Source organism: Aedes aegypti, chromosome 2 (assembly GCF_002204515.2).
Source record: "Aedes aegypti strain LVP_AGWG chromosome 2, AaegL5.0 Primary Assembly, whole genome shotgun sequence".
Lineage (NCBI taxonomy): Eukaryota > Metazoa > Arthropoda > Insecta > Diptera > Culicidae > Aedes > Aedes aegypti.
This window is the reverse complement of record NC_035108.1, coordinates 148,486,641-148,506,712: the sequence shown is the minus strand read 5'-3', so window position 1 is coordinate 148,506,712 and position 20,072 is coordinate 148,486,641. Positions and strand designations below refer to the sequence as shown.

General features: G+C 36.8%; 1 protein-coding gene across 3 annotated transcripts in view; it reads left to right on the top strand.

The window, feature by feature from the left end:
* Nucleotides 1-1,939: 1,939 nt before the first annotated feature.
* Nucleotides 1,940-20,072, top strand: part of LOC5564305 (protein grainyhead) — a 682,122-nt gene continuing 663,989 nt past the window's right edge. For all 3 annotated transcript variants that reach the window (XM_021842677.1, XM_021842678.1, XM_021842676.1), the window contains exon 1: nucleotides 1,940-2,347. The gene's annotated coding sequence lies outside the window, so the exon portion shown is untranslated. The remainder of the gene's footprint in view (nucleotides 2,348-20,072) is intronic.

The window sequence follows — 20,072 nt, the reverse complement described above, 5'->3', positions numbered from 1 at the left end:
GCCACGAACCGAGTATTGTGGCATGAAATTGTTGATTTAGTGTTATCTGTTTAGATGTTCACTAAATGAAAACATGAATTGAACCAATTATTAGAGGAGAGAATAAAATCCTTCCGATGTTTTAAGATCGTAAACACATAGGGTCGCGTAACATATCATCTATATTAAACATAAACCCGAGATGCCGATTAGTTTAGTTTAGTTTAGGTTTATTTCACACATGACATGACTAAAGTCTTTTTCTTGCCATAACGGTTGATAATAATAATACATAATAATACATACATTCATACATAACTACAAAAACTTAAAAATAATCATCTATCGAAAAATGTAGTGCAGCCTTTCTTGAACATTGCTTCCGAACGAACACGTTTCAAATCAGGTGGAAGTGCTTTAGTAAGCTCTAGAAATCATATAATTAAAATGTACCCAAAAGTTTAAGGCAGTATTCACAATTATGCCTAGGTTTCGTACCTCCGCAACACGTGCTAGAGGCTGATCAGCGATGGAATAATCAAAAGTGATGGGCGTTCGTTTACGATGGAACGATATAACATGGAATTTTGTGGACTCACTGTCACAAGCCATCGTTGCATCGGTCGACGCAGTGACTAATAAACTGCTGAAGATGAAGACAGTTGATTACCAAGTATAACTTCACTATAACTTCATCATCTGCATAGAAATAGACGGAATCTGGGAGGTACCATTCTAGAAAGCTCGCTGATTAATAAGGATAACAGAAGAACCTAAGATGCTCGCTTGTGGCACTCCGGATAAATTGGAGAATTTCGCCCCACTGATTCGTACTTTAGCCCCACTATGGACCAAAATTTGTACCCAAACACTTATGCCAAATCTTATACACCTCAAAGCATCCTTATGATTGGCCTACAAATACCCTTACATAAAAACATCGAATAAGATGTCATTTTCATTTTATTCCATGCCATGAAAGTTTGACTGAATATTAAAATTTTTCGTCAGAAAACAACAAATGGTTAGAATTTTTCCAAAATCCTTATCGATTTCTATGATATTTGAAGTGAACGTCGCTTACTTGAATATCATTTGAACCACCATGACATTTATAACATTTGTTTTGAATTGAGCTACAAATCTTGTCTCATTTCGAAGGCGATCGATAGCTGATTTCAAGTCTGATCATAGTGCATTTATTTGCGACCCAGAGTCCAAACAACACAAACGGAATGAAATAAACTGGACAAGATTCGTGGTAGTCGATATTTAGGATAAAACATACTGATCTGGCTAGACATAGTTTTTGAAAGATGCAAACAACATGTCATTCATGATAATCTATGTAACACAAAAGTAAGAGTACATACCATCTCATGAAACATTACCATTAAGTTTTAGTGGAGAGTCTATATTTGAAATGCTAAGAGAATAATGTAATTTATTTTAATGACGGCGGAATTTTTGATTTTTTTTTTTCGTTACAATTTCAACTCGTAATTTTGAAAACATAGTCGTTCTGTTACCGAAATCGGAATGCAAAAATTTCCTCTCATTGGATTCCGTGGTACTCCGTTTCGAATGCTATTTGACGAAATCATTCGGAATATCGCATACCCTTATATGTGGTAGACAACAACATTGACTTGCTCAGCTTTGCGCGCCGTCACCATCATCATAATACAATCACAGCCAGTAAGTCCCTCAGGGCGACTTAAGCATACTCACACATGGACCCGGGTCAGATTGGCTTAAGTCAGCTCGAAGACCCCATCAGCAGTAGCCATTCCTTTCGGTCGATCGTGTCTTACCTACACCAACTTGAGCCACCCGTCGATCGGATAGGACCGACAAACGTTCTTCCATCGGTGACTGTCTCTTTCGTTGCGCTTGTGCAAGTGAGACCAGGTAGGAACGATCACTTGTAACGTACGTCGCTGATTGCTGCTCGGTCCGATCGGTGCGCAGTTGCTAAGAAACCTAGAGCTGGTAGTAGTTTAGTTCGAAGCGGACACCTGCTAAAATCTCGAGGATTTTTGTCGAATTTTTTGGGCAATTGTAATTAAAGTTGGCTTAGTGACGGTTTATTGGCGCGCAGAATCCTTTGGACGGGCGAATCGAGGACGGATCCGATCGGTTTCGAGCCGCGGTGTCACTTCCGGAAGTTTTGCGGGGGATTTCAATTCGACGATCAGCGACGAACGTTGTGCGATCCGAGTGCCGATTGTGAACGCAAAGGGATCGATCTCTCTCCAGAAGGGTTCACTGGAGGTGCGCAACCTTCTTGCTGCGTTTGGTGTGTTGTATTTACAACCTGGTGTTTGCTCTGCTTGGGCAGGAAGAATAAGAAGTGAGAACGAGAGAGGTAAGGTGCTACATCTCTGTCGATAGGGTGATTTAAATCCAGTGTCATGTTTCAATGATCGTTCCGAAGAGCATTCCATATTCTAATGAGAAGAAGAAATGTTGTGTGACAAAATTGTGCAAATTTTCAAGGATGGTGCGTGGAGCGATCCACTGAGATTATGAGCGTGTATGTTTCCAGTACGTTCAACTGAAACCACGAAAGAATTATAATGCAAAAAAACCGTGGGCGGATAAAACGACACAAGGATAAAACCATACAGATTACAGAACTCGAATATATGCAGCTAAGTCCTAGTCTTAAGTCAACATGAATGCGATCTCACGCAAGGCCATTTTTCAAAACATCACCCAATAAATTATTCCAAAAAGCTCTTCCATGAGAAGCCCCCGCGGTAATCTCAAGGGTCCCCAGAAATCGGCTCCACAACAAGAAAAACCGATCTCCACTCGACAATCTCTGGTTGCCATCCAACCGACCGACTGCAGCACATGGATGTATGGGTATGGGTGTGCGTGCTGGTGTGTCTTTGGTTATCTGTAAATTGACTTTAAATCGTGTATTTATGACTCCGAGAATACCTGCTGTTCGTTGTCCCCCTGCTTCGTCCCGTCGTCGCTGCCACCAGGGGTTCGCCTCGGCAGCGGAAGGCAATCAAAGTCGCGACCAGTAGGAGCAATAACAACAACAGCATGGTGGCTCATGGTGGTGTGAGTGTGACCTGGCACGATCGCGGATCAAACTCACATGGATCCGTTGTCGTTCACAGGATGGTAGATGAAGGGGCAGTGTTGCCACAAGTACAGATTTATCTGGAAAGGTACAGATTTTCTGATAGTTTTTGGTACAGATTCTGTACAGTACAGATTACAGATTTCCACCGAAAAGTACAGATTGGTACAGATTTTTTGAATTGGCGAGTTTAGTAAAACAAAATCCAAAAGATGCTTGAAATTCGAAAATAATTTACATAAAACTATTATTGAAAGATTCTAATATCATAGAATTTAATATGTATTATATGAAAGGTGATACTTTTTTAATTAAAACTTTGTTAAATTTACAAATTAATAAGTATTTCAAGAGTTTCTTTCAACAATTTATGTTGTATGTGGTACAGATTTTGGGTACAGATTTTCAAAATCACCGGTACAGATAAAAAAGATTTTTGAGCCTTCGATACAGATATAAATGTGGCAACACTGTGAAGGGGCTATTTTGATTCGCTGCAAGAGTTGTTATTGAAGATAGGTATCCAATTGGCTATTTAATTCCATATAAAATCAACACCCCACAAATCTGACACCATATCTGTCAGTACCCAACCAAAGTACATTCTTTGACATTTTTCACAAATTTCACGAGAAACAACCATTAGTGATAGCTCTCTATTCTAACAAAAACGTTTTTATGATTGAATTCGGCTTAATTCGTCTTTCCATTAACTAGGCTGTTGAAAAACGCTATGGATCGTTCCGTACAACAGTTCTTTTCAATATTGTTTTTCCGTCTCTCCCGGTGAATATCCTGGGATTTTGATGCACATCAACGTGTGACTCCTTGACGAACAAAGCGGAAAAAGGATCATCCAAATCGGATGACCCTTTCCTAAGCCATTCCGTGACATTCAAATATCATTCCATTTTTATTTCCACAGAAGATTTCCGTATTAAACGTAATACTATTAGCAAGTTTTATTCTTCAGAGCTCAATGAACAAAACAAAAAATCCTAAACGGTTCTAATTATGGTTGGATAACTTGAAAAATTATTGATTTGGATTTCTCGATTCAATAATGAGCACCAGAGTCTCTACTTAGAACTGTTTCTGTTCGAAGGTTCTTGGAAGAATTATTGGTAACATTTCTGAATGTATTCCGATTGTAATATCAGCGGAATTCAAGAAGTAATCACCCTCATCCTTATTTACGGCGAATCCAATTTGTTCGAATTGATAGTCCACTTGATTTTCCTGGAGAAATCGGAAATGCGGAAAGGTTTTCGATCAGAAGCGTATTCGAACGTAAACTGGACCTACTGTTGCTAAATCCTTGTTTAAATTTCTGGTTGTATCAAAGAAATTCCAAAATCAAGTTACTGTTATTAATAATTAGAAATTATCAATGAATCCCTTAAGTTTTCATTTAATGAAATCACAAAAATTTTGTGCATATTATTTCGGTAAGAACTTAAGGAAAAATGCTAATTTAGAAGCCTGGTATATAATAATGTGGGATAAAGGTTTATACTCAACTTGTTTTTGCTTTTTGTCTATTAAACTAAAAGCATTTATGATCCGGTTTGTAAGGTGAATTATACCTCAACATATATAAACTTATTACAATACGTTTTGAAATTTCAGTTCTATTCGAAGAAATATAGTACCTAGAATTACAAATCAAATGCGAAACTTTTGCTTCAAAGTGGGTGCATAGGTTCGCATTGTACGTGCAAATTGCTTGCGATGGCTGTTTTTACAATTATTTACTGTCCTTGACTACGGTACGTCAAATTGTCAAAAATTCTTATTGAAAACTTTTTTATTCCTAGATCAAATCGACTTAAAACACAACTTCATTCATATCTTCGTACACGTCCAGTGACGCTCCCAGCTTTTATTCCAGAGATATTCTTGAAATTTCTTTTTTTTTTCTTCTTATTATATTTTACAAAAGTTTCGAAGTGTCCTTCCAGAAGTGGTAAATACTATGGTTTAATGAGAAATTCCTACGCAGTGTTTTCAAACGAAGAAATTTGAGAGTGTCTTTCACTTCACGCCATCTCTAATACTCATGATCCACAACACAACATAAGAGCGTGTTCATCATCTTGAACGATTCCATTCGAAGTGTAAAAAAACGAAATATTTACAGCAACTGTGGCAGCAGTTCCTGCTGGAATTTATATGCTAATTGAAAAATATCAGCAAAAATCGGTAAATTTTTTAGCTCGTACTTGAGTTTTAGTTACTTTTGCGGAAATTGTGCAGAATAATTCAAGGATATTTTTTTCTTCCAGAACAATTTAAATTCTTTAAAAAATGTATTTTTTCATAATGTCTTTATTATTTTAAATATTGACATTACATTTAGCTCTTTTAACCGAACATTGCATTAATTTCTTAATCTTCTTCTTCTTCTTATTCTTGGCATTACGTCCTCACTTGGGACAGAGCCTGCTTCTCAGTTAAGTGCTCTTATGAGCACTTCCACAGTTATTAACTGAGAGCTTTCTTTTCCAATGTTGCCATTTTCGCATTCGTATATCGTGTGGCAAGCACGATGGTACTCTATGTCCAGGGAAGTCAAGGAAATTTCCTTTACGAAAAGATCTTGAACCGACCAGGAATCGAACGGCATTAGGACATTTCGTCGAATGACGTTTTGTTGAATGACATTTGGTCGAAAGTACATTTGGTCGAAAGGACATTTGGTCGGATGGACATTTGGTCGAATGATATTTAGTTGAACGGAAATTTGGTAAAATTGATTTTTTTTTAAAGTTTAACAAAGTTGGTAAGACATTTTTTTGAATAATCTGAATCATCAACTGTTGTTGAATAAAAACGAGACATTTAATGTACTATTATTTCTATGTTTCATAATTCCTTTTATTTGTGATTTGAAGTTATGCCAAAATCTAGGATTCCAATGTTTATTCAAATGAACTTTTTGGAAGTAGTTTTTTTGTACATTGACTGAAATATTTAGCTCTAGTGAATTTATTATTCTTTCAAAATATCATCATTCTTTGAAAAACAAGTTATGTTGCTACCAAACGATGTGAACATAATGTTTTTGTTATTATTTTTTTAATGTCATCGTCCTTCGTAATGAACTGCTAATATTCATCTGATGGAAGAATGCGGAGAGAATACTCGGGATCTTTCTTTAAATTCCGGGTCTTACAGCTTACGGACGAGGGAAAGATTTTGAATGCGGAAATCAGAATTAAAACGGCAGAAAAAAATTTGCTTTAAGGAAAACCTTTATGGCGAAGTGAATGTTAGGTGTCGGTAACTTTACTTATGGCCAATTGGCTTATTGTGACTTCTATGTATGTAAGGGAAGACGAGTTGACTGAGGCAACAAAAATTGGCTTGGTTCCATTTATGATCAGCTTATCTTGGATCGCAGAACATGCCTGAACGAAAATGTAGCATGAAACGTTCAAAACACAAGAAGTTGATAAATATGTTGGGAGAGCGTCCGTCAAATTGAATTAAAAAATTTTGCTAATCGCATAATAGATTGTTGATAAAAAGGCTGATAGTTTTTCAACTATTCCATCACTCTTGTATTAGCGACAAAATGCTACTCTCGACAATAGTCAGACTGAAGGTAAAACTTTTTTTCCATACTATTCAAATTCGACCCCTTCTGCGAAATGTTGTTCGCAGATTTGGTTCGACCAAATATAATATGCTTTTTGTTGCAACTAAACCTTTTCGACCAAATGTCCATTGGACTAAATGTCCGTTCGACTAAAAATGTCATTCGACCAAATGTCATAGATTCGAATCGAACCAAGACACCTTCAGCATGTTTTTGCTTTGTAGCCACGGAATCTAAACACTCGGCTAAGAAAGGCCATCATTCATTAATCTATCGTTACCTTATTTTAGTTCTTACAAATAATTTCTGCTGCTTATCATCATGACAATAAAAAGCTTTGATAAAGTGCGTGTTTCACAAAAAAATGGAGAACTTTTTTTTACAAAACAAAATTTACTGAATGCAGAAAATTTGCCGGAAATTTGATTTTAACTATTACTCAAAGAAAATGGCATTCAGAGAAAAGAGATATAAACGAAACCGGCATTCGAGGAGATGTAACAAAAAATTGCTAACACATGTGGCTAATAACCAATCTCTCCAATCCAAAAGGAAAAAATGACTAAAAACTGACTATTATATAAGTGCTCTTTTGTTTGGGATCACTTTAATAATACAGTCAAACCTCCATTAGTCGACTCATGGAAGTATAGAGTTATGGAACAAAAATGTTTTGGAAAGCTGTTTGAGGGTTCCTTTTTTTCGTTGGATCGATATCGAGTCAAGGAACATCGGCTCATGGAGTTTTCACTATACATGGATAAGTGAAAAAAAATTTCGAACTGGCTCTTACTAATAAGATAGTTTATTTCAATCTTGCAAACTTTCAGTTGATTGCATTACGCGTCATATTTATAATTTTAATACAAAAAATCTTATCATTCAAAAATCTACGAAAACTGCAACTAGCCTTCAACACTGTTACTCGATATGCTTTTAACCTCGGCAAATTTTATCACATATCAAAATATTCAAATTCGTTACTTGGTAGAAATTTCGCTAGTTATTTAAAACTTCGAATCTGTACGCAAACTTTCAAATTTTTAAATGATCCTCCATTGTATCTTGAAAATTTCTTTTTATACGCACGATCCATAAGAGCACCATAAGCGAAAGACGGGGTTGGTGGTCGAATGGCTACCGCTTCTGCTCTATAAGCAGAAGGTCATGGGTTCAATCCCAGGCCCGCCCCTTTCCTCGTACTTTGTAGTTGTATCTTTCACTATCTACCACTCTTAATATATCACAGTTGATCTATCATAGTTCCTAGCATTTGCTAGAACCCAAGACGGACAGAAATAAACCGTTTCCCTAAGCTTCCATTCTTTCATCGCCTGCCCTTACGCCTGATACATAGGCTTTCGGCTAACCAAACCAGCAAACCCCTCTGCCATAAAATTACCCCACTTCTTTACCCATCACGTATGAACTGGCGTAGACGCAGTGGTATATACGGTCTACCGTGGGAGCCAGTTGAACGCATCATTAACTCCTTCCCCTTCCTCTCATTGATCTGCATTCTGACGAGGCAGGCACCAATGTTGCCTAAAAATAGAAGATCACCAGCACTTATACACTGGGGGTGTCTGTTAATCCCAAGCAGTCATCTGGTTGGTTCCTTGTGTAAGTGCAGCTGATTTGGCGATACTGGAGTAGCAACCACGGGCGGCCAATCAAGCTCAAGCTCAAGCTCAAATTGGGTACGCTTTCGGATTCCTCAAACAAATGATTGAGCTTGAGTTTTGAATGAGATATTTTGTTCGGTTCTTCATAGCTTTCAACATTTGACTTTCAAGGTATCCAATAGTAGTAGTTTCAAGTGATTATGCCTTCAATGGGTAAAATAATAATTCGCAGAAGATTGGCTTGTTTATTTGGGTTCCAGATGATTTGTATAAAGTAAAATAAATACTGAAAAACTTCAAAGCCATTCTTCTTCAAAGCTTTCAACTCCCTCATATATAAAAATGCATCTCTTCACTCTTCTGATTGTGCTCAATTAATCCACAAAGTACAAAAACACTAATTGATATAAAGGCAAACACATCTTAAATTGTATTTGGAATGATCCAATTTTCATTGAAACTTTAAATTACGAGAGTAAAAGTTGTGTCAAGGAATCGACAACTTTGACTCAGACAGAGGACTACTTTTCTCTGAGTGCTTCTTCCAAAAAACGTCCTTTTCTTCCCTGTACAGTGTAAACCCCATATGCATGAAAGATTCTGGCATTCATAACTATCGCAATATCAAACGTACTTTCAAGTTATTCTTCGCTCTAATGCCGATTATCGATTAGCAACATTTTTTTTATCAAATTGATCAAATTTGTTTCTTTTTTCTAGTAGTTAATCATTTTACTGAAACGTTTTTGACCATTATTGGTTCGTTATATGGATATTTTAATAATTAAAACATATGAATATTTTCTTAATAATCGGTTCTCTATAATCATCAAGTACAACTTTCCAGTTTTTCTCTGAGCCGCATTTAAAAAAATGTATTTGTATTCCATGGATTATATTCAAAGTTAATTATAAGGTTTACTGAATTTAAAGAAAATTCTATCCACTACGCCATACAAAATAGAAAAAGTACCTACAAATACTGAATACCGCGTACACTTCAAGTTTCTGGTAGCAAATTAATCCAATTGCAAAATGTACAGTACTGGACAGAATAAAGTACGCATTGTCCGTTTTTCCATACTAAATGGTCAAGTTTGGAGGCTTACATCTCGGTTCCTAGATGTCCGATTGACCTGAAATTTTCACCGCAGCTTGAAAGTAACCTTAAATTTGCTAGCCTTGAAATTCATAGTTTTTCATTAACAAACTTTAAAGTTATCGCAAATCTTAAATTTTGATAAAAATGACAAAAATTTGAAATAGAAATAATTTTTAAATGGAAATATTTAGAGCAATAACGTTTTGATTCATATTACGGACACTTAAGGACTCAGTGAAGTATAACCCAGCATAGAGTATACAAAATAAATCATTCTGTATGATTCCTTAGCGCTATCGAGCGTAAGAAGCCCTTATCTTTCGAATGGTGTGTAAAGAATACATTTCCACAACTTGAATAATTTTAAATAAATCAAAATGTGTGGCCTTTTCATGATTCTTATTCCGGACGCTTCCTCACTTTTGTCTCATATTCCGGACACTTTGAATCGAATTCCGGACAGCTCATGATAGTCATTAATGGAACACTCAAATCATGAATTGATATCGTCAAACCACTAAAGAGACATCTAAGGTAGTTGGGCATTATAAATTTTCGAAGATATTTTTGGAAAAAGATTTCTAAAACGAGCTTCGAAATTAAGAACTTTTCAACGGCAAAAATTGAAACATTTCGTGTGAAATGTTTCCCATACAAAGTAGAGTGTCCGGAATTTGAAGCTGTCCGTAATATGAATCAAAACGGTATGTCCTTCTGCAAAAATTTGCAATTTGATAAGACACACAAGTTTGCAGAACATAATTTTTCAGTAAAACTGATTATTTTCAAAATATTTTCAATATAAAATTACACTGCGGAACACGTTTTTGTCTCCAGCACCAAAATACCGCTATTCACTTAATTAAGGGTTGCTGAATTCATTGCCGTTTTCAGAAATATCATAGCACGTCTAGTTTTTGAGATATTGACTGTTGAAAATGCAAAAAATGACTATTTCAGCCAACTTGCATGCAAGTTTGTCAACTTGTAAGGTAATATATTGGCTTAATTTGCCACAGAATTCAAACTTTATGCGTATAACAATACTTATCATCAAAGTTTGTATTACTTTCGATACGGAAAAGTTATTTTTTGATGGTTTAGAGAATTGTTGTATTTTACCATATAGATAGATATAGATATAGAAACGAAGAATTTTGTATGGAGACTGCAAGCATGTTGAAAAAATCGGTTAAATCGAAATTTAATCGCGCAATTTCAATCAAATTATGTCTGAAATGAAAGTTCAAGTTCTATTTTGCATGTTTGGTGGATTAGATTACAAAAACGTAAGATAAATTGTACTTTAAATTTCATGTAAACATTAATAAAACCAGTGTTTTATACAACTTTGGCGACCTGTAGCTAAAAATTGTGACGTGCTGGAACATTTCTGAGAATGGCACCAGATTCAGCAACCCCAAATCTACTAGAGACACATAATTTGATCCTTGAGACACGCAAAAATGTCATTTTTGTTACGCTGTGTTATGCAATTTTTCGTAAGTTGAGAGATTTCCCATAATTCAAAAGATTGTGTTTCAAATACAGTGATATTTCATTTGAGTAAAATCTATGTTATATCTAGGCTGTGGTGAAAATTTCAGATCAATCGGACCACTAGAAGCTGAGATTCAGATTTCCAAACTTGACCATTTTGTATGGAAAAACGAAAAACGTCGTATTTGTTGGGATCCTGCAACAACTTAAGGCGTGTTTTTAATTCCAATATATTTTGATAACTAACTCGAGAAGATTTTTGAAGATTTTGGCTCAAACTCCATGAATTATTGTAATAATTGAAGGATAAAGAATGACCAAATCGTTCGAATGTTGTAAAATTATATGTCTAAAGATAAAATATTGAAAAGTATAAGTATTTCAAAATGTATTTTGTTTCTCGGGGGACTTCTGTGATCGGGAGGCCCGGGGCATATGACCCCTTGGCACCCCGCAAATCCGGGCCTGAGTGCACCTCTCCACTTTTCATTCGACCAGAAAACTCTCAACGGAACTTTATCCCTCCATCAATCTCTACGGTCCTAGAAAAAAATCTTGCTCGTTTGGTACCGAGTGTATTTTAGCGCAATGGTTTCCAAGATAGTTCACGTAATCTACAAAGAATTGAACTATGATCAGTGCACGTTATCAGTTCAGTTGACCTTTAAATCGTATTCGACTTAGTAAATCATCGTGAACTAGAAAGTTCTGCCAAAACACTCAGTATTCTTCGAAATCCTGCAAAGGTTATTTTTAGAACTATGACCAGGAATGTTTTAAATAATGATCAAGCGTATGCGAAAATCTTGATCGAAATTAAGTGAGACCTCTGTCCAGATTTTAACAAGAACTATGCCTAGGATTCTTTTAAAATCTTCTTCTTCTTCTTTCTGGCGTTACGTCCCAACTGGGACAAAGCCTGCTTCTCAGATTAGTGTTCTTATAAGCACTTCCACAGTTATTAACTGAGAGCTTTCTTTGCCGATTGGCCATTTTTGCATGTGTATAATCGTGTGGCAGGTACGAAGATACTCTATGCCCTGGGAATCGAGAAAATGTCCATTACGAAAAGATCTTAGACCAGCGGGATTCGAACCCACGACCCTCAGCATGGTCATGCTGAATAGCTGCGCGTTTACCGCTACGGCTATGTGGGCCCACGAAAAAAATTTTAATTTCTTATCCAATATTAATTTTTGAACCCTACCTGGAAATGGTTGAGAATGCTGTCCAGGATTTCAAAAATAAAAACCTGCTCATAATTCTGTGATAAATTCATCTAAGATTCTATCGAAATCTTACACAGAGTTATATTGTAAGTTTGCCCGTGATTTTTGAAAATTACGCATTGAACCCGATGAACATCCTGGCTATAAGTCTATCTCTCTGTGGATTGCCCTCGACTGTAATTTACTAGTATTTTTCAACGATTTCGGCTCTTTCAGTCTAAAAAAGCCTTCTTTATCAAATTTCCTATGTTTCACTGTAAATTATAGATGAAGAAGGCATTTAATTTATTTTTTAGACTGAATGAGCCGAAACCCGTTAAAAAACATAAGTCTCTGGAATCCTATTGAAGGTTCTGTGAGAATCCTGACCACGTTTTCCGTGAAAGTCGTGTCCATAATTGTTTGAGAATCCTGTTTTTTTTAAATAACCCTGTCAAGCCAACATTCTGCATAAATCTCTCCAGAAGTTGGTGAGTTTCATTTTTAAGAATTTGCGAGCATATTAGCATATGATTCAAAGATATTTGAGCTGCTTTTAACTGTTACTTTTGACCAGGTATTATTAATCGAAAATTGAATGACAACAACCAAGCCCCCTTTTCCGCCATTTTGGTCATCTCAGCTTAAAATTAGCTATTCGATGGATTCGTCATAAACTTCTTTATTTGCATAATGAACCTCAAATCAACCTCAGATTTATGTGTTGAACAATTTTACCCGTTATTAAAATTCGAACTACCTAGATTTTTTTTTAATTCAAGATCGAAATTTTGAATAATTTATTAATTGTTTTTAAGAAGATTCGAAAAATAAATTGAAACTATTATCGAGCTAAGCTTGAAACTTATTTGAAAGTCAGTCTTGGTATCTTCTAATTTCAAGTTGGTAAGATTGTCAGCGTATCAAACAGTTGAAAAAATGCAACATACCTGAAAAAAAACTAAGCGTGAACCAAGGCGGGTTCAGCCCCTGGCTACAGAGTACAATGAACCCGCCTTGGCGTGAACTGTCTTTTACATGGCCTGAAGTGTCAACATCAGCTATGCGTAGATGACCTGAAAATTTATATTACTGGACCAAAAGACCTACACAGGCTCATCAAACCAGTTAAATCGGAGCCAAAGGTAATTGAAATCTGGGATAGACGGAATGCCTTGTATCCAAAGAAAAAAGAAACAAAGTTTTCGTTAAAGAATTTGCAGTAGTCCACGTTAGTTGACCTGGGTCCATGATAACATAGCAAAGTTTTTTTTTGTGATATTGCCACTCCTATCCCTGTTTTTGAGTGGTCACGGTGCTCCCCTGACCGTTATTATCAGAAAAAAATCTCCATCAAATCTGTGCTCACCAGTCGTTTTCTATAGCTTAGCTGCATGTCTGGGCAAAATTTAAAAAAAAAATCGTAGGGCCCGTTTTGAAGTTACGCCCTTTTTATTGTATAAGTCTACTATTTCAAAGGAAATCTAAGATGTTTGAACGGATTTTCATTGGCCGTGATTATCAGAAGAAATATTCCATCAAAATTTGGTTCAAAGTTTGTTTGGTTACAAATAACTGTAACGGCGAAATTGGAAGTTTGAAGTTACGCCCTTTTTGAGGTGTAACCATTGAAAACGTTAATTTCAAATAGATTAATAAGGCATTCTAATACCGATAAGCATGTTCAAATAATTTCAATGACATATTACAATTACATGTCGCCAGTGTCTTTCACAATTGATTATTTTTCAAAGGCTCAAGTGCTGTAAGGCATTACGGAGCCATTTTTGTGACATTATAATTATTCAAATATTATTGTTATAGCCCAACTAGCCACCCCTTCGGTTGTTCCGCCTAACTTTGTACTGACCTAGAGCTTGAACTTCAATCGCTTAGTAATGGACTATTGGCCAAACTATAGAACTCTAAACCACTGTCAATACTTTTGTGATCATTTGTAGCATACATTACTACATTTAGATTTTGCACAAATCTACAATTTTTCCTTTGGGTTTCCCGGTCTTTTCGATTACAAAAACTCATAAGAGCCCTGGATAAATACAAAAGTGAAAGAAATGTATACATCAATTAACTTATTCTCGGGCCAACTCGTGAAGGGAAAGCACCAGTACTTGATATGCGCTTAAGAGAAGTAAGGGATGGTACACAAATTATGTCAAGCAAAATTTCAACTTTTTCGAACCCGCTCCCCTCTTTGTTACACTTTTTGTATGAGTCCTCCGAAAATTTTGTAAGGCTTGTCACGTTTGGCTCGACCCCCTCAGACTCCCCCCCCCTTAAGCGCAACGTAATTTGTGCATGACCCCTAAGAAACATGCGTTATTATTTGGTTTCATTGATTTTAAAATCTTAACACTTGCAGAGCTTAATGTTACATATCTTTCTTAAGTATCACAACTCTCTTGAGAAGTTTCTAAACCTTAACCCCGAATTCGGAATTTCTTTAACCCGAGTTTCATTTAACTAATCGCACTGTTACGCTGAATGCTATTGTTTCAAATATATTATTACCTTGAACGATATTATTCCGTGATAATGGAATTCGAAGTTATGCCATTCTTGGAACTGGAACTCACGGCGATGGTCTTCAGGTATTCTGGGCAATGGATCTCAAAGTTAAGGGGTGCAATTTTAATGAGATATATTAAATATGATAAACATATAGTTGTTCGTGAATTCAAAGTAAATTCCAGTTTTGGTTACCGGAAAACTTTAAATTGATCTGTGGCCCTGTTGATTACCTGGTAGTCTACCTACTATAATATGGTTTAATCCTGCTACCCATAACCGAAAACTTAACTCGTTAAGTACAACAGGCAGCAATCAGTAGCATTTGAATTAATCGGAATCGTGAGTACATTGGTTCACCAACCTATCCAGAATATTGTGCTACAAGAACTAATTTGGTTGCACGATGAAATTAGCTCCGTAATCCCTTTAAGCACTTGAGCCTATGTAAAATCAGTTGATAGTGAAAGACTTTTGTGGTTTGTGAGTACAATGTGTCATTGAAAACATTTGAACATGCTCAACGGTATTAGAATGCCTTATTATTAAATTAAATTTAAATTTTAAATTATTTAAAATTAGTGTTTTCAATGGTTACACCTCAAAAAGGGCGTAACTTCAAATTTCGTAAATTTTCTCATTCAAAACTCCACCAAGAGGTTACAAATAACAAACCAATTTTTAACCAAATTTCGATGGTATATTTCTTCTGATAATCACGGCCATTGAAAACCCGTTCAAATATCTCAGATTTCCTTTGAATTAGTAGACTTATACAATCAAAAGGGCGTAACTGCAAAACGGGCCCTACGATTTTTTTTGAAATTTTGCCCAGGCATGCAACTAAGCCATAGAAAACGACTGGTGAGCACAGATTGGATGGAGATTTTTTTCTGATAATAACGGTCAGGGGAGCACCGTGGTGGTGTTTCCAAACTTTTGATCTGGTGTGTAATTCAAACTAAGATACAATATTATCTTTATTGACATACATCTGACTGTTAATTATTATGAATGGCGCCATTCTCGCGTTGACGATTTTCATAAATGCTCGTAGATCGTTGCAGTTACTTTACACTGTTTTGGCATCTTCTGCGCGAAACAATCAGGAATAATCACGCAAAAGACATCATAACGATTCGAAATAACTGCAACGATCTAAAAGTGTTTTGGATATTTTAAAGATCGTCGTCACGATAAATAATCGCGCAATGCCAAGTGTTGAAGAAATCATGTTTCCTGTGAAAATCTTTTCTACTTAACAAAAAAAAATGAGCTAGTTAATAAGTCCAAAGTTTCAACATCAAGGTATATCATAGGGTTCATTTCGAAACAAGGTTTGAGTTTACGTTGAAATCGTTCTCAAACCCATCCCTACCAACGTCACTGAGCCTACTTGCTTGCCATCGTACACAAAACACAGAACTGCGATCTCGAGGAGATGCTCACTCGCGGTTCCATCCGTGTAACGTTGTCCACTCCATGCCGCCCGCTGCCGCCACACAACCACCTTCCGTTGTTCTCGAAACGCGCCCAGCAGACAACGACATCGCGACGAGATGAAGAGGATATGTGTTCGTGTGGCTGCATGCTGCTGAGGTTGTTCGATATTGGGAAGGTGTGGATGCCGAATAAACCAAGAAGCCCCCTGAGCTTCGGGAGATTGTGATGTGGTATGTGAGTTGGGAAGAGGTTTCTTTTTTTCTGTTAATGAAATGTCATGACATTTCTACCATAAACAATTTCGGTTCTCCCCTTTTGTTTCCTCTGCGCTTCCTTGTTGCGCTTGCACACTTTGTGTTCGGTTCCACAATGCCCGGGTATTGGGAAGGCTGTTGTTGTCTTTGTTTTGGATTGTGGCGTTGATCGCTGTTGTTGTGATGGGTTTCTCTTGGGATGTTTTGCGGTGACCCGTGTGACCGGTGTTTAAGTGATACTTGGTTATTATATCCTTATGTACAAGTTGGTACGTAAGCCTTCACCTTATATTTTACTCCTCCGTTATTTTACTTAGTTTGATTTATAAAATTGTTATATTTCCTTCTTTAGAATTTTGCAAAACAGTTGAAATAATCTTTACCATTATTTCAATCCTTGGGAGCTCAGATTTTTAAAGGCCACAATTCGGAGATAAGTAGATTAATTGATGTGGCCTTCTATAGCCGAGTTTTTGGAGTCCGCGGCTATAAAGCAAAGGCATGCTGAAGGTGTTTGGATTAGATTCTCGGTCGGAAAATGGTAACTTTGGCAAGGAAAGCTCTAAGTAAATAACTGTAGAAGTGCTCTTTGATACCTATCTGAGAAGCAGGCTCTGTGCCAGTGAGGACATGAATGTCAAGAATAAGAAGAATAAGAAGAAGACTGATATATGACTGACTGATATGTGGATTCGAGGCCATTGACTATAAGGAGTTTTGATGTAGACCATATTATTTACCGTCAGGCAGGTCAAAAGTAATGCTTGTAGATCTGAAGGACTATATTCAAGCGATTTATCAGAAAACCTTAAAGATGTTTATATTTTTTTTTCTATACTTTGTACCAAAATCAACGCAGATTCAAGAAATAGAGGAGTTTACTGAGAGCTTGTGAAAAATGGTCAATAATTCTTACAATAAGGCTAGAAAGTGCTCAATGGAGTTCTTGATTGCAGGACAGTTTTATCCGATACATCAAAAAAGTACTGTATTTCCTTCTAGATCATCGTTGAGATTATTCTTCTGGTTCATGCGACTGGTACTTAGCACATCGGTTTGTTTTGATAAAACATTGTTTCCAAAACAGTCACACCGTACACTGTCAGCTACTCCACTACGCTTGTCACCGTATAGGACCAACCGGTCAGCGCAGGACCGGGTCATGACGACAAAACAACGGCCAGCTAGCAGCATTCAGTTGCACCACAATAACCTGCCCCTTTCGATCAATCTGGTGTGGGGGGTTTGATGACGCTGCCAATACTCTACTCAACCGAGTCTACCGTACGCAGCAACCAGTGTAACCAGTCCGTGCGGTTCCTCAAGATCCAGTCGAACCTGCACGTGATTGTGAACGCGGTACTGCGCACAGTGGTCCAGATTCAAAAACGCATGTCAACAATTTCTTATTCTCAATATTTTACTTTTTTTCAACCATGGAAAGTGTTTTGGAACATAATTTAGGGTTGAAGACCCTACTTCGACCCTATTTGGGAGCTTTCCTTAGCCGAGTGGTTAAAGTCCGCGGCTACAAAGCAAAGTCATGCTGAAGGTGTCTGGGTTCGATTCCAGGTCGGTCCAGGATCTTTTCGTAATGGAAATTTCCTTGACTTCTCTGGGCATAGAGTATCATCGTGCCTACCACACGATATACGAATGCGAAAATGGCAACTTTGGCAATGGAAGCTCTCAGTTAATAACTGTGGAAGTACTCATTGAACACAAAGCTGAGAAACAGGCTCTGTCCCAGTGAGGACGTTAATGCCAAGATGAAGAAGAAGAAGAAGACCCTACGCTGAGCATAGGCATTAATTTTTAATTTTCATAGAACAAAATTATAGGTTTAATTTGGGGTTTTGACAGCTTTTTGAGAAACTGGACCTCTGTGTTGCGGTGGCTGAAGAAACGTTTGATGCCGAACATCTGAATGACCGGGGCAGCAAACATCAGACCCAACGTGGTGCTAATGACGAAGCTCTGTTGTTCCTTTTTTTTTATGGTTGAAGATGGCGAAGCATTTTTGCGTCATCAGCTGTCGTGTCGACCGGGGCAAGCGAAAATCTCGAGTGGAACGGCAATTCGCAAATTTTGCGGGAAGTTGAAGTACCCTCGGGGCATCAACGGTATCACTACGGTGGTCGAATAATGGCGACGACATCAATATTAAGTGTTGGAAACGTGGTGCCGAAATGGGAGAAACTACCTATGAATGGATTAGATAATTCAGGGAATGACTGGAAAAGATGTGATTTTCAAACCTTGATCGAAAGAAGGATTTCGAGATCAATCTATTGGAAGACTGTTCGTCGTTTGAGTAAGCATTGAAGTCATTTCACATCAGTGCTCTTTCCTAATACGATGCTACCCATAGTCCAGTCTACGCATGATTCTACCTCATTTCATGGGCGTAGTCAAGATTTTCATTAGAGTGGGGAGGGGGAAGGTGGGTGAGTGACTTCAAAAGTTCTTCCATAAACTTTACACCTAAAACAATCATTATACCTACCTACCTATGTGTTGTTATTGGGGGGAATGATACTCACATCACAACACCGTGATGAATAAAAATCCACTCTGGAACAACGAAACTCAACAATAATCTGGTTATATTTCCTGGCATCTTTATACTTAAACTTTTTTGCAACCTTCTACAACAATTTATCTGGTAGGCTTTGCCAAAAATATTAAAAATAAAAACAAATATCGTTTGATTCATATTACAGACAGCTTCAAATTACGGATACTCTACTTTTTATGGGAATGTTTGAGTTTGAATAAGCATTATCCATAGATATTGATGAAAATTTATAATGCCCAACTGCCTTAGATTGACTTTTCTGATTATGACTTTCATGAGCTGTCTGGCATTCGAATCAAAGTGTTCGGAATTTGAGGCGAAAGTATGCACGCGTCCGCAATAAGAATCATGAAAAGTTCAAATTTTCTATTTATTCAAAACTGTTCACTATGCGGAATCAAAATCTTCACCCATCATTCGAAAGTTAAATGGTTTCAAGGCCTGATAACGCGGAAAAATCATACAGAATGATTTATTTTACATGCTTTTTGATGAGTTATACTTCACTGAGGCCTTAAACGTCCGTAATATGGATCAAAACGGTACGCAACTTCAGTTTTGCATTTTTTTCTGCGTCGTGTAAGTTCTTATTGTAAAGTTTTGGATTAACTGATCAGAATTGGTTTCTTTCGCGAATGTGTGAATAAACATCAATTTTACTGCTTGTATGGTTCAGAATAGTTAATTTAATAATATATTGTATAATTGATTGTATGGAAGAAGTGATTTGATGTGAAGGTTAATTAACAGCAGAAAATGCTCTACAGGATTGTGAGCCAGTGGTTCTATAGCTGGGCATAAGCTGATATCGCAAGATATTTGTGTCTTACTATTAAATTCAAGGTCGTGATATTTTTGGTCTTATTTTGGTAGATTGCATTCTTTAAGGATTCTTTTTCCAGTCATTAATAAAAATATTATTATAAATATATTGAATCAAAAACACATTGAAAGTTTTTGCCAAAAAAAAAATCCTGTGTTACCCAATGAGTGCACAAAAAATGGTTTCAATGATTTCACTCAAAAATTGTGTCCACTATTGACGCATCCAGGAATTTTTCAACAGATTCCTACTCACGTTTTTTACAGGGACCTATTCAATCTTTTTTCCTATCTTCATCTGCTTTTTTCTCGTGTTACTTGTATTCTTTTC